Source organism: Polypterus senegalus, chromosome 3, assembly GCF_016835505.1.
Source record: "Polypterus senegalus isolate Bchr_013 chromosome 3, ASM1683550v1, whole genome shotgun sequence".
Taxonomy (NCBI): domain Eukaryota; kingdom Metazoa; phylum Chordata; class Cladistia; order Polypteriformes; family Polypteridae; genus Polypterus; species Polypterus senegalus.
Window position 1 is genome coordinate 146,557,675 of NC_053156.1, and position 15,367 is coordinate 146,573,041.

Consider the following 15,367-nt stretch of genomic DNA (forward strand, 5'->3'; position numbering starts at 1 on the left):
TATACAGTATTTGAAAGATGTCACAATAGAATGCATATTTTTACATTTTTTTAAGCAAGTGGTTGTCTAGAATCAACTTAATTTTTCCTACTAATGGGTTTCACCCTTATTATTACAGCTTGCTGCAGTGCAAGCAGATGCATTTTTATCACGAAATTTAAATCAGTTATTTATTATGAACATGAATTAATATATACAGTAACATAACTTTTTCAGACCTACATAATTCAATTCATGTTTTGAGGGGGTCAAAGCTTATTCTGGCAGCACTAAGGCAGAAAACAGCTTTAGGTGGTATGCTAGTACTTTACAATAGCTGCTAACACGCACACGCACACACACACACACACTGTCAGAGGGCTAATTCTGAATTGTCAATGAGACTGAGGGAAGAAAACCAGAAGAAATCGCCCACAGACACAGAGAGAATAAGCAAATTCCACTCAGACAATGACCAAGCAAAGTATTCAAACATTAAATATTACAAATAGTTTGATGAAACCAGGCCATTCAGCCCAAAAAGCTTACCAATCCAATTCAATTAGACCCTTCAAAATAAATCAAGATATGAAGAGTCCTAGGGCCTCATGTATAAGAGAATAGCAAAATACCCGCGCTTCACAGTGGAGAAGTAGTGTGTTAAAAAAATTATGAAAAAGAAAAGGAAACTTTTTAAAAATAACATAACATGATTGTCAATGTAATTGTTTTGTGACTGTTATGAGTGTTGCTGTCATCAAGGATTTGATTATCATTATTTCTTTCAATCAGGTTCGTATTTGGAGGATGTGTTGTGTTCAAGTTACATTACGTGTTTGTCAACCATTGTAAAGATAACAGGTTTCATTCATCGAAGTGTTCACTACCCAAATCGGTACTCGTGAATCTAAGATGTTTAACAGGCATTCCCAGTATTGTGGATATGCCTGTGAATATTTAGCGGCAGCGTGTCTTTGAACTTAATTTAAAGTTAAGCATTACACCTTGCTTTCCTATTGATATGTCTGCAAAGGCTTGTTCAGCTTCAGAGGGTTGTTCCTTTTTCACTGCATCAATAAACAGCACGTCTTCCTCTTTGTCTGAGACATCACACACTGCATGCATGAGTTTATCTTTCCCAGTCCTGCAAACTTTAGCGAAGTGGTTCAATTTACCACATTTTTTACACTGTCTTCCTTTAGCTGGACATTGACATTTTCCACCGTGTCCTTTGTTTCCGCAGTAGCTGCACTTATGAATATGCTTGTATGCGTCACTCACTTCATATTCTTTTGCTGCCTTCTCATTTGTGTAATGCGTTTTTTGTTCAGCGCTGTTTGGAGCTCTTGCTTGTTGTCTGCGTACTGCGTTCACAGTTGCTGCTGACGGACAGCCTTATATGGGCAGGCACTCAATTACGTGGCAGGCGTGTGTATATGGGGGACGCAATATAGGCAGGCAGCCAACTACGTGGGAGGCGTGGTGACAGGGGACGCAACTCCGCCTCAGACGGCGACCGAGCTGCAGGCTATGGCCATATATATGTACGTAAGTAGGATTCAGTTATGACCGTTATGCATAGAATTTCGAAATGAAATCTGCTTAACTTTTGTAAGTAAGATGTAAGGAATGAGCCTGCCAAATTTCAGCCTTCTACCTACACGGGAAGTTGGAGAATTAGTGATGAGTGAGTGAGTGAGTCAGTCAGTCAGTCAGTGAGGGCTTTGCCTTTTATTAGTATAGATGTGTACACACAAAAATGTTGTGTAAACCCATTTCCACATTCACTTCAAGATATATAAAATCTAAACTTGGCATGAAGGCACACACATTTTCATTGCAGCCTCACACCTCACCCATGCCACAGTCTATTTGAACTTCCCCCATCCAATAAATGCTTCAGTGCCTTTCCTGCACAGACCTCAAAGCTCAGAAACAGTTACATCCCAAGAGCTATAAACGCACTCTATTAAGTGCTCCCAGTAGAACTGTTTGCACTTATAATTAAATTACCTTAAGGCAAACTTGCACTACAACTGTAATATTACACAACCTGAGCCTCTTAATGAACTATTTGCACTATCTTCACTTATATGTAAATGTATTGGACTTCCTCTTGAAGCTGTGTGCTGTTAGAATACTAGGATGTACATTTGGTTATCATTTTTATGATGAAATGCATTGAAGTATGAATATTACATTTTACAAATAAATTACAAAGTTCATTTAAATAATGTATACCATTAATAATTAAACATGAGAGGGCATGGTGGTGGAGCAGTAGCGATGAGCTGGCACCCCATCAAGGGACTGTTCCTGCTTTGCGCTCTATGCTTCCTGGTATTGGGGTGACTCTGGATGGGTGGATGAAATAATTAAACATTTATAAAAAACATTTTCAATGTTCCTTAAAAGAACTGGCGCTCTAAGCTTGCTGCTGTTTATTTTATTTATTACAGACGTTTATTGTGCGGTGATTGGTTACATGGAGAATTGGGGGTTGGTTTGTTTGACAGATACAGAACTGCTGCAATAAATTATTTCATCCAGGGTTGCGTGCGTAACAGAAAACATCTTGCAGCAGGCAGGAATCCCTGGATGGGGTGCCAACTCATTGCTACTGCTGTACCACCGTGACCCCGCATGTTTAATACTTGCTTTAATGCATTTCTTTATGACAATGATTTCAAGTAAGATGAAGTTTATGACATTCTAATTTAATAACAAAATAAACTATGGGATTAAAGTGACCTTAATCTCGACATATACCATTTTTTCTATACTGTGTCCCTATTTTTTTCCTTTTCTGTAGCCCTAATATGCTTCCGGATGACACTCAGACGCTCATCTTTTCACATCAACTTTGACATCTGACCACTTCTTTTTTAAATTCTTTTTTATATATGCTTTTACCATTGTCTTTTAAACCCAGCCACAGGGGATGCACAAACCAGTGTGTTTCTTCATGCCGGTCCCAAGCCCGGATAAATGGGGAGGGTTACGTCAGGAAGAGCATCCAGTATAAAATTTTGCCAAATCAATATGTGGACAACAATACAAATTTCCATACCGGATCGGTCGAGCCCCGAGTTAACAACGACCGCCACCAGTACTGTTAGCCAACAGGGTGCTGGCGAAAACTGGGCTACTGTTGGCCACAGAAGAAGAAGGAGAAGAAGAGGGGGGAGACGTATTCGGAGGCAGGAGGAGAGGAGCAAAGTAAGTAAGTAAGTAAAGAGAGTGGAACTGAGGGTAGGGACTTTGAATGTTGGCAGATACGGATATTTTGTGCGTGCAAGAGACTAAATGGAAGGGGAGTATGGCCAGGTGGATTGGAGGTAGATTAAAATTGTTCTATTATGGTGTGGATGGGAGGAGAAGCGGGATAGGAGTTATTCTGAAGGAAAAGTATGTCAAAAGTGTTTTGGAGGTGAAAAGAGTGTCAGGCAGAGTAATGATTGTGAAACTGGAAATTGGAGGTGTGATGATGAATGTTGTTAATGCATATGCACCGCAAGTTGGGTATGCAAAGGGTGAGAAAAAAGATTTCTGGAGTGAATTGGATGAAGTAATGAGGAGTGAACCCAAGGGACAGAAAGTGGTGATTGGAGCAGATTTCAATGGCCATGCTGGTGAAGAGAACAGTGGAAACGAGGAGGTGATGAGTAAGTATGGTGTCAAGGATAGGAATGAAGAAGGACAGAGGATAGTGGATTTTGCCAAAAAGATGGACATGGCGTACAAGAGTGGAGGAAGATGCACACAGGTAGAATACATCCTATGCAGAAGAGTTGATCTGAAGGAGACTGAAGAATGCAAAGTGGTGGCAGCATAGGATGGTGGTCTGTAGGATGACCCTGGAGATCAAAAAAAGGAAGAGAGTGAGGGCAGAGCCAAGGATCAAATGGTGGAAGTTAAAAAAGGAAGACTGCAAGGTTGAGTTTAGGGAGGAGGTGAGACAGGCACTGTGTGGCAGTGAACAGTTACCAGACAGCTGGAAAACTACAGCAGATGTAGTAAGGGTGACAGCAAGAAGGGTGCTTGGCGTGACATCGGGAAAGAGGAAGGAGGAAAAGGAAACCTGGTGGTGGAATGAGGAAATACAGGAGAGTATACAGTGGAAGAGGATGGCAAAGAAGAAGTGGGATAGTCAGAGAGATGCAGAAAGTAGACAAGAGTACAAGGAGATAAGGCGGAAGGTGAAGAGAGAGGTAGTGAAGTCTTAAGAAAAGGCATGAGATGAGTTGTCTGAGAGTTTGGACACTAAGGAAGGAGAAAAGGACCTGTATCGACTGGCTACATAGAGGGACCGAGCTGAGAAAGATGTGCAGCAGGTTAGGGTGATAAAGGATAAAGATGGAAACGTACTCACAAGCAAGGAGAGTGTGTTGAGCAGATGGAAAGAGTACTTTGAGAGGCTGATGAATGAAAATAACGAGAGAGAGAAGAGGTTGGATGATGTGGAGATAGTGAATCAAGAAGTGCAACGGATTAGCAAGGAGGAAGTTAGGACAGCTTTGAAGAGGATGAAAAATGGACAGGCCGTTGGTCCAGATGACATACCTATGGAAGCATGGAGGTGTTTAGGAGAGACAGCAGTGGAGTTTTTAACCAGATTGTTTAACCAATATTTAAGAATAAGGGGGATGTGCTGGACTACAGTAACTACAGGGAAATAAAATTGATGAGCCACAGCATAAAGTTATGGGAAAGAGTAGTGGAAGCTAGGTTAAGAAGTGAGGTGATGATTAGTGAGCAGCAGTATGGTTTTATGCCAAGAAAGAGCACCATAGATGCAATGTTTGCTCTGAGGATGTTGATGGAGAAGTTTAGAAGAGGCCAGAAGGAGTTCCATTGCATGTTTGTGGACCTGGAGAAAGCATATCACAGGGTGCCTCAAGAGGAGCTGTGGTATTGTATGAGGAAGTTGGGAGTGGCAAAGAAATATGTAAGACTTGTACAGGATATGTACGAGGGAAGTGTGACAGTGGTGAGGTCTGCGTTAGGAGTGATGGATGCATTCAAGTTGGAGGTGGGATTACATCAGGGATCGGCTCTGAGCCCTTTCTTATTTGAAATGGTGAAGGACAGGTTGACAGATGAGATTAGACAGGAGTCCCCGTGGACTATGATGTTTACTGATGACATTGTGATCTGTAGCGACAGCAGGGAGCAGGTTGAGGAGACCCTGGAGAGATGGAGATATGCTCTAGAGAGGAGAGGAATGAAGGTCAGTAGAAACAAAATACATGTGTGTAAATGACAGGGAGGTCTGTGGAATGCTGAGGATGCAGGAAAAAGAGTTTGCAAAGATGGATGAGTTTAAATACTTGGGATCAAGAGTACAGAGTAATGGGGATTGTGGAAGAGAGGTGAAAAAGAGAGTGCAGGCAAGGTGGAATGGGTGGAGAAGAGTGTCAGGAGTAATTTGTGACGGACGGGTATGAGCAAGAGTGATAGGGAAGGTCTAAAGGATGGTAGTGAGACCAGCTATGTTATATGGGCTGGAGACGGTGGCACTGACCAGAAAGCAGGAGACAGAGCTGAAGGTAGCAGAGTTAAAGATGCTAAGATTTGCATTGGGTGTGACGAGGATGGATAGGATTAGAAATAAGTACATTACAGGGTCAGCTCAAGTTGGACGGTTGGGAGACAAAGTCAGAGAGGCGAGATTGCATTGGATGGGACATGTACAGAGGAGAGATGCTGGATATATTGGGAGAAGGTTGCTAAGGATACAGATGCCAGGGAAAAGGAAAAGAGGATGGCCTAAGCGAAACTTTATGGATGTAGTGAGAGAGGACATGCAGGTATTGGGTGTAAAAGAAGAAGATGCAGAGGACAGAAAGGTATGGAAGAAGATGATCCGCTGTGGCAACCCCTAACGGGAGCAGCCGAAAGAAGAAGAAAATTGTCTAACAAAACACTGTATGGAGGGGGCTATTTATATTGATTTGCACATTCAAATATACAAAATTCTGGGAGGAGTTGGGGTGGGGCTGTAGGCACATGCATGTGCATTACAATTCACATTAATTGGGATTTATAAATGGGAAGTACCTAGAATTTTGCTTATGTACAGGTTTATGCATCTGAATTTTTTGTGCATATGCATATTTCTGTTTTTGTCTGTACACCATGTTTTAGTGTGAATTCTACACACAGTGTTATACATGATTCCCCAAGTCTCTACCACGCTATTTTTACTCAAAAAAATAACAAAATTAACAAAATTCTGTGTCCCTGTAGCCAGAATGCTAAATCCATGAGGTGGTATTGCTAACCATTATACCACTGTGCTGCCCTTAAATAAAACATAACATGACTATAATGTCTATGTGGTTGTAATATATTCAAATTTAATTATACCCCAGTTGGCACAGAACTTTTTTATTGCTTTTTATTTATGCATTATAAACAGTAAAGACCCTTTAATTCCTCCTAATTAATACTCACTATAATGTCATTATAATAACAATTGTCTGATTTGTCAGGCATGTGATTATGGAAATATACACACAATTGATTGAACAAAGAGACAAGAACAAGAACGAGACACACAAACTATACAGGTGACACACTTTAAAGGCCCAAGGAAGACACAAGAGGATAGGAAATACTGGTACAAATTAAAATTTAAGAAATGGAAAAACAATTCATATTTATAATTGGTATATGTAATACTTGTACAGGATCACAAATATGTTCTGGTGCAGTTGTTCGCACTGTTGCCTAATAGATCCAGTGTCCAGGGTTTGAATCCTGAATAACGGCAATGTTTGTGTTGATTGCTTTTTTTTAAGTTTGTGCAGGATTTTCTTTGTATGCTCTAGTTTTTCTTCTACATTTTCAAGGGTGATGTTTGTACTAACAATTTTAAGTTGGGTGGGTCTATATGAGTCAGCCCTGAGATGGATCGGCACATAGTTGCTTGCTGCTGGGATAAGCTCCAGTTCCTTGGATTAAACATGTCTGAGTGTTCTGTGTTACATTATAAGCAGTAAAAACAGGCCATACATAAAAAAAGACTTTTTTCTTAAACTGCATTTGAATTCAGTGGTGACCATCACCATATTAGAAGCTTTTGTGGAAATCTAAATCAGTTTAATTGTTTGAAATATCTGATAGTTGAGCTTTGATTGAAAGGCAAACTTAGACACACGCTGTAGGAATTTTTACCAATAGGTAATGAAACCAGGATGACAAAACCTTTAAACATCATCATGGTAAGCCCCTATTTATGCAAAATATAGAAAATATTCCAATTGGGAATCCAAAGATATGTCATAAGGAACTGCCATTGAAAATGTACATTACAACATTATTAGCAGGCAACAGTTATAGTACAGTATATGAAAAACCTTTGCCAGGCATTTCCAATGCTTGATAATCTGAAAATGAGTGATTTCAAAAGTTATTACAAATTCAAAAGCAAAAGGTTGCATGCTAATCATTTCTGCTATTCTGTTAAACTTTTATTTTTAGGAACTACAAAAATGGTACTACATTTATTTCAAACATGGTCGTTTACCAGTAAGTTATTTCAGTCAAATCCTATACTGTACATTAGAAGTTGTACACTATTCTTCATAGGTATATTTCAGTAACATCTGGGGCCTCATGCATAACGCATTGCATAGAATTCGCACTATAACATGACATAAGCACAAAGGCGGAAATTTGCTTACGCACAACAAAATCCAGATGCATAAATATGTGCGTTCGCCAACTTCCACATTCTTCTGCTACATAAATCCCGGTCAGCGTGGAAATTAATGCACGTGCATGTGCCTGCTGCCCCACCCCACCTCCTCCCAGAATTAGGCTTCTTTGAATATGAAAATCAATATAAATATCCCTTAAGCTCAGTGTTCTGTGAAAAGATAATGGCAAAAGTATAAGGGAAAATAGAAGAATTTTAGCGAATACCAAGTGGAAGCAAAGAAAAACGTACTATTTGTTGGTTTAAACAGTGGTATAAATAACAAAAGGTAACTGATTGAGTGATATAGCATGTTGGAGAACTCGAAAGCTCAAGTTCACAAAGTTGCACAGTGTCCGAAATAAAAAGAAGTTGTCAAATATCAAAGTCACAGTGAAAAGGTGAGTCGTTGCCCACCATCTGAGTGTCATATGAAAGCTTATTAGGTTATAGAGAAAAAAAACAGTGTGAAAAAAACACGATATGGCAACTTTAATCTTAAAATTTCCACTATAATAACGTAGTTGATTTTGTCATTAAAGTGGAAGATCATAAACTTCATCTTAAAATCATTTAATTTACTAGTTTCCCAAATCCCATCGTAACTAAAATAGCACGTTAAATGCTTTGTTTTGTATTTGATCTTCTATGTGCTCTATGTGCGTGAATCACTACATGCTTCCAGGCTTTCTCTTCCTCCAAAAGAACACAGAATCCATTACATTCGTAATATTACAGCTCTCTGCATAATTACAATACTTAGAAGTATACGTGATATCATTTTCATGATGATAGGAGTTAAAGCACGTTATTAAACATGGGAACACGGTGGCGCAGTGATTGTTCATGTCTTACGCAAGATGCTTGCTGCGACATGCACGAACTTCGATGAAATGTTTATTACAGAATTACTGTTTTATTCAAACATACTAACCCCCAATTCCTGTCCTTACTTTTCTGTCTCCAAATACCCAATCGCCACACAATCAGCTCTGTAATAGACGTTAAGCCATCTGTAAGCTTAGAACACAGATTCTTCAAAACTTTTAAGGAACATTGAAATGTCTTCATAATGTTTAAGTATTCTATCCATCTATCCTTCCAGTGTGGCACCAGGTACGGCAAGATTACAGCGCGAGGCAGGAACAAACTGTGAACGAAGCTCAAGCTCCTCGCTACCGCTGCAGCACCTTATAATTAAAGTTAAAGTTTTATCTGTATAATATAATAAATATATTTTGCTGCATTTCATCTTAAAATTTTATCGTCATCATATGTAAATATGCGCTTTATAAAGTGGCTCAGGTTGTGCAATATTGTAACTGTATCATAAGTACAATTACCTCACTGTAAATTTGCAAATACAAACACTTCTACAAGGAGCACTTGATGGACTGACTGAGTGCGTGTATAGTTCTTGGGATGAAACTGTTTGTTAACCGCGAGGTCCGAACAGGAAAGACTGAAGCGTTTGTTAGATGAGACCAATTCAAATAGCGAATGGCTGAGGCAGCGTGTGCTTGATGCTGTATACCGATAATTGTCTTTCTGATCAGCTGCTATACAGCTGTGATTCACACTCACATACAGTGATATAAATACTCAGAGTAGTGCAGTGAGAGTAATATGGAAAAAGATGATCCCATGTGGCAACCCTTAATGGGAGCAGCTGAAAGAAGAAGAAGAAGGTGCAGTGAGAGTAACAATGCTAAAGCAGCTATTGTATTTAGAATACTTTGACCATTCTGTGGACCATTATATTGTTACAGGTTAATTACAATCAGATGCATTAAACTAATAAACAATATGTGGTTAATTTCACTGTATTTATAAAGCCACATCAGGGATGTGGATCTGTAAAAGAAAGGGAAACCACACAACAGTAACAGTAGGAACAGTAGCACTGCTTTGACTCTGGGTGATGCCAGTCTGCAAAACCAAGAGCAGAACTTGTATACAACAGGGTATGCGCTACCGTGGAAATGTGTGTGGCTTTACGCCAAGTTTAGGTTTTATACATCGCGATTTGAACATGGAAACGTTCTTACGCAACATTTCTGTGTGTACGCACCGTTTATACATGAGGCCCCTGATTATTTGACAGAACAACCTTTTATTAACATATTACATGTTTATTAGCACATACAAAGTAAGAATTTCACTTTTCATTGGAAAATAATTATCTTATAAACCTGATAATTTGGGAGAACCGAAATGAACTTCATCTTTTTAAGCATTACAGCAAAATAGTCTTAAAAAAAGTTTTCTAGTGATTGTTTTCTGTGATATTTATGTTTATATTATTATAATGTATGTATATTATAATTTATGTATATATTATTGATATTTATATTTATCAATTTTTAGCTCACACTACTTATTCATTATCATAAAGCTAACTTACAGAATTACTTTAATTAAAGTACTGAAGAATAAGTGGATAAATAATTATTGCTTGTGAGTAAATTTAGAAACAACAGGAACCTTTAGAATATGCAAATTCCACAAAGACACTGACTGAACCAGGTTTTAAAATTATGAATCTGGAGCTGTGAAGAGAAATATTTGTACTCTGCTACCAAAAGAAAACAAATTGATTTTAGTTTCAAATGTATTCCTAAATTGTCATTTTTGCTGTATATATACAATTTCAGTTAAAATATGTGAAATGAAGCATATAAAATACACAGAGTATTTAAGTGACACACTATTCGCACTATTGTTAAGAATCCATATTATTTACATTAATAATTAATGTAAAGTATATAACAGAATCAAAACAGCAAAAATATGTATAATTTGCAACGTGCCATGACCACTTGATCAAAACATGGTCTTGCAGTCAAATATTATTTTACTATTATCAAGTGCTGAAAATCACTCAGTATGCCGCTTTCTATATACACTGTAAGCTGGCCAACAAGACCACATGATCATGCTCTGTGACATAAAACACATGCAGGCACATAGACATGGCCCCATAGAAAAACTTAATAATGTTCTAACTAAAAGACTAGACATATGAAAAAATAAAAATATTATTTCTGACATATGGGAAAGATGTGGTAGCACAAAGAATTTATTTATAGAACAAAAGAGAGATTTCTCAATAACATGCTCTGGATTATATGATTCATGAATAAAATGAGAGAAGCACTGCCATCTCATCTATGTAGTTCTCTGGGTTGAAATCTCACATCTGGACACTGCCTGTGTAACACTTGCACATTCTTGTAATTTGTGCATATGTCAGTTCTTTCTTGGGATATTCCACTTTTCCTCCCATATCTGGAAAAATGCACAGGTTAGGTGAATGTGTGAGTCCAAATTGGCTCCTATTTGGAACTGAGGGGCTATACAATGTACAGTGCTGCTAGGATACACTACACTTGTGAAACTGAGTTGATTTGACTATGTTATGCTAAGTTAAATTTTAATAAGTGCAATTTTCATTTTTATATGAATACATAAAATATTTTACAAAGGACAGAAGTATTTACAAAACTATTTTATTGACATGTATTATTTTTGTATTTTTTAGGTTGCTGTTTCTGGAAAATTCCTCCATCCTTTTATTTGCATTATCACTGTTGAGGAAATTTGCAGCTTCTGACTTAGACAATCCAGTTAATTAGAGTTGATGGTTCTTGGTATAAAGGAAATAATCTAATTAAGATGTCTAATTGTGGAGACAGTGACTGGTGGTATTTTACACATAACAATATAAGGAATAGAGCTATTGAAATATATATTTTACAACTTATTTATATTTTGTCAGTCTGTTTTGCAGCATTCAGGCCACTAGTAAACAGCATTCAGCATCTCTGCGAGTTTTTCTTTCATTTTGTGTGCTAGCAATCTTCCAGTGACTCATAATCATTATGTGTTTGTAGCAGATAGCCATTCTATGTTGTGTACAAAAGATTTTGATTGGAGAGGAAAGGGATATTTTGGATTGTTTCCACTTTATATCTGAGCATGGATCATATAACTTGTTACTTAAGCAAATTCTTCTATTGCAAATGAATAATTGGCTGTCAAAAGGGGCTGCTTACACAAACAACAAACAAGCAATAAGCATTTAGCATGCTAAGAAAAAGCAATCACTAAGAACTAAGAGCAGACTCTGTTGAATTCATCCATGCAGCAGGAGAAAAAGGGTAAAATAAACAGAACGGAATAGAGGAGGAATTAACTCATTTTAAAACTTGTAATCTGCACAGTTAATAGCTAAGAGGCAGTTCCCATTAGAATGTTAACCTCCAATGCAAGCTTTTTCTTGCACTTAGTATATCTATCAACTTTAGCTATTTGTTTACTTGAAGAAAATGTGCTATATTTTTCCACAGAACCAAAAAATGAAACAGTAACTCAATCAACACATTGGGTATCATGTATAACACAGTATGTAAAATTCACACTAAAACATGGCGTGCAGACAAAAACAGAAATGTGTGTATGCACAAAAAAATTCAGAAGCATAAAATTCTGTGTAAACAAAGTTCCATGCACTTCCTCTCTATAAATCCCAGCCAACGTGAATTTTAACGAATGTGCATGCTTCTACCGCCCCACCCTGACTCCTCCCAGAATTTCACATATTTGAATATGCAAATTAATATAAATACCCCCTACCATTCAGTGTTTTGTTAAAAGACAATGGTAAAAGCACATATAAAAAAGAATAATTTCAAAAAAGAACTGGTAAGATATCAAAGGCAATGTGAAAAGGCAAGTGTCTGAGTGTCATACGGAAGAGTATTAGGGCCACAGAGAAGGACAAAAATAGGGACACAGTGAAGACAAAAAGGTCTATGTTGAGATTAAGGTCAAATGTCTAAATTTCCACTTTAATCTTGTAGTTTATTGGTTGCAGAAAAAGCATTCGACATGATTGAATGGAAATACCTTTTTACTACATTGGAGAAGTTTGGGTTTGGCCCGAACATTTGTGCATGGATTAAATTACTGTATACTAACCCAGAAGCTTCAGTTTGCATCAACATTTGCTCAGACTACTTTAAACTAGAACGTGGCACTAGACAAGGATGCCCCTTATCATCATTGCTGTTTGGGATTGCCATTGAACCACTGGCAATACATTGTCGAAATACTGATCAGATATTAGAAGAATTAACACTGTTAAGATGAATATTCTTCCTAAGCTCCTTTTTTATTTCAAAACATTCCAATATACATTAATAAATCATTTTAGGCAATTAGATTCAACAATAACCTCATTTATTTGGAATTCAAAACATGCATCAAAAGAGAGATCCTACAAAGACAAAAGGCAGAAGGCGGCATGGCTCTACCTAACTTCCAATTTTATTACTGGGCAGCAAATATACAGGTGATAAGAACAAGAACAAGCATGGACCGCAATAGAAGTAAAATCCTGCAGTACTTCTTTGTATTCCTTGCTCTGTGCTCCAATAAATACACGTTATCGGCAATATACAAATAACCCAATTGTGCTCCACTCACTTAGAATCTGGAACCAATGTAGAAAGCATTTTAAGACGGAGAAGCTTCTATCTGTGGCACCTCTGCAAGAGAACCACCTCTTTCAACCTTCACAAACATATGCAGTTTTTAATATCTGGAAAAATGTGGAATTAACTTGCTTAGAGATCTTTATATAGACAACGTCTTTGCATCCTATGAACAATTACATTCCAAATTTAACATTCCAGCTACACATTTCTTTCACTATCTTCAAATCAGGAACTTTGTTAAACAGAACCTTCCAGATTTTCCTCATCTTGCACCCTCATCCATGCTGGAAAAAATATTGCTCAATCTCAAGGACTTAGACTCCATCTCTACAATATATAAAATCATTTCACAATCCCTCCCTTTCAAAGATCCAAGAGGACACTGGGAAAAAGATCTCTCAATTAATATATCAGAAAAGGAGTGGAAAGTAGCAATGCAGAGAATTCACTCGAGCTCCATATGCACAAAGCATACAATTATACAACTCAAAATTATATATCGAGCACATCTGTCTCGACTAAAACTCTCAAAATGTTTCCAGGGCATGATCCAACCTGCGAACGTTGCAACCAAGCCCCAGCCTCACTGGGTCACATGTTTTGGTCCTGCACCAAATTAACATCATTCTGGACCAAAATTTTTAATTACCTTTCAGACAGCCTTGGACTCACAATCCCTCCTAACCCATTAACAGCTGTGTTTGGGGTTCTTCCAGAGGGGCTTAAAGTGGAGAAAGACAAACAAATTGTGATTGCATTCACTACACTTTTGGCACGCAGATTGATTCTGATAAACTGGAAGAACCTAAACTCTCCTCTTTTAAGTCAGTGGGAAACCCATGTGTTATATTATTTGAAATTGGAAAAAATCAAATACTCAGAGGATCTGTACAGACTTTTTTCAAAACATGGCAGGATCTAATCAGTAACATTTTAAAATAAGGTCATGAAGCACAGAGAATTTATTAATTTAGGTATGTTTACAAGCATAAAATTTTACGCCGTTTGGCTTGCTCTCAGGGGTAGGGATCGATCTGTTCTTAACTCAATTTTTCTTTTTGTAAAAACTTGATTGTTTTCTATAGATTGCAATAAAATTAATAAAAAAAAAATCTTGTAGTTTATATTGTCATTAAAGTAGAATGTTGTAAACTTTATCTTAAAATCAATGTTTAATTTACTAGAGTATCTGAAAACTCATTCTAACTAAAGTAGCACATTAAATACTTTGTATTTTATGTGTTCATCAACCCAGTCGTTAATCACTATGTGCTTCTTAAATGGGCTATCTCTTACGCCAACAGGAGCACACAGGCAGTGACCGCCACACAGAATACATTAGATGTATGATATTACAGCTCTTTGAACATTTTAGAATATTAAGATGTATACTTGATATCATTTTCATGATGAAATGCATTAAAGCATGTATTAAACATGTGGGAGCAGGGTGGCGCAGCAGTAGCAATGAGCAGGCACCCCATTCAGGGATTGTTCCTGCCTCATGTAACAGGCTTGCTGAGATATGCGTGACCCTGGATGGAATAATTTACTACAGCATTATATTGTGTCTGTCAAACATACCAATCCCCAAATCTTGTCCTTTTGTTTTCTTCCTCCATGTAACCAATCTATTCTTTAAAACTTTTAAGGAACATTGAAAAATCACTTCTATACATGTTTAATTATTCCATCCATCCATCCATCCATCCATCCATCCAGGGTCAAGTCAGTCCCAGCAAGCATAGAGCACAAGGCAGGAACAATCCCTGAACAAGGCACCAGCTCATCGCTACCGCTGTGCCACCATGCCCCCACATGTTTAATCATTAATGATATACATTATTTAAATGAAGTTAACAATTTATTTATAAAATATAATATATATACTGTACTTTAATGCATTTCATCATAGAAATTTGTACAACCTTGTATTTTAACAGAACACAGCTTCAAGAGGAGAGCTCTTGGAAATCTAAATCGATTTAGAAGCCAGTCATAATCATCTGTAAATACACACTCTCTTTTGTTGAATTGGATTGAATTCCTTTATTGTCATTATATGGTACAATGAGATTCAATATTACATTATCCATAAACTTATTTTTTATATAAAATGATAAAAAATAATATGATTAAAAAAAATTAAAAATATGAAAAGCATAACCACAATATACATATCAAAAAT

General features: G+C 37.3%; 1 protein-coding gene across 1 annotated transcript in view; it reads right to left on the minus strand.

The window, feature by feature from the left end:
- cfap61 (cilia and flagella associated protein 61) overlaps window positions 1–15,367 on the minus strand; it is a 337,473-nt gene that overhangs the window by 211,002 nt on the left and 111,104 nt on the right. The gene's annotated exons all lie outside the window — the stretch shown is intronic.